Genomic DNA, 1,075 nt, shown 5'->3' with positions numbered 1-1,075 from the left:
AGAGGAGCTGTTTTTTACGCCGGACCAAGAATCTCCAGCACAAGTGGGGGGTTGGGGGAGGCCTATGTATAGGTTACCTAGCAACAGGCTGGTCTTAGCTTTATTAGTAAAGGCAGACTGACAGTGGCGAGGGTTTGGGATGCATCGTTGCGCTGCTTTAGACCGTGATTTACTCAGCTTATTTGACTATTCCCATCACAGGCCCTTAGCGCAAGTTGTTGTGGATGAGTTCATCTCACGATTGGCCTCTGAGAGCCTTTGGCCGTAATGGTTGGTGCCATGTGTGGGCTAATACACGTGTTGGGTCGTGTTCAGTTGTCTGGGCATAAATAGCCCTGCGTTAGGATTTCAATACCCTCATCTCACGATGTGCGACTTGATTTAATTGTGTTTCGAGGCCTTTGCGGCAATAGAGAGTTGTCGAGTGTGTTATGTGGAGATTCATTGACATGCCTCCGTGTTTTCCAAGCCACTGGATGTCTTTTCATGTCCTCTTCACCTGTCTTGCTTCAGTAGGCCTGTCAGCATCCTACATCCGTTTGACAGAGACATACAAGGACAGAGCGATCACGAATCAGTCCCAGATAAAAGGGCCACTCTTGACAAATCTCTCATTTTTTCTCCTGGCACGTATCGAATGCGAGACCTGTGCCATGCGCCTTGCTCTGCATGTAGGCAGATCTGTTTTTCAGCATGATTGTACCTAAAGCTCAAAAAGAACAGCATGAGTCTTTTCAGTCTAGCGGCACCACCGCGCAAAATGAGGAGCTGAAAATAGCGATTTGGGGCGTATCATTGACCTCGCAGGTTTGTTAATGGAAGCACTTATTTCAGGGAGGAGGTCGATTGCTGGGTTGCAGTGGCTGTCATATTAGTTTTTTACATCTTGATTAAAGCTCCCTCTCTTTTGTGGCCCATGCAAACAGACAACTGGGCTTGGCAAGTTGTCTTTAGCGTGAGGTTTTCGAGCGGCGTGAGGTGGCTATGCTGATTTAATTTTGGTAAATATGGAGCAGTAGCTCAAGAAAACAGAGGTGTCCTCTTTTGTCCACTTGCAGAGTGACCGTTAGATTCT

Source organism: Sinocyclocheilus grahami, unplaced genomic scaffold, assembly GCF_001515645.1.
Source record: "Sinocyclocheilus grahami isolate Dianchi unplaced genomic scaffold, SAMN03320097.WGS_v1.1 scaffold12217.1, whole genome shotgun sequence".
NCBI lineage: Eukaryota > Metazoa > Chordata > Actinopteri > Cypriniformes > Cyprinidae > Sinocyclocheilus > Sinocyclocheilus grahami.
The sequence above is the reverse complement of the archived record's forward strand: the minus strand, read 5'-3'. Positions refer to the sequence as shown.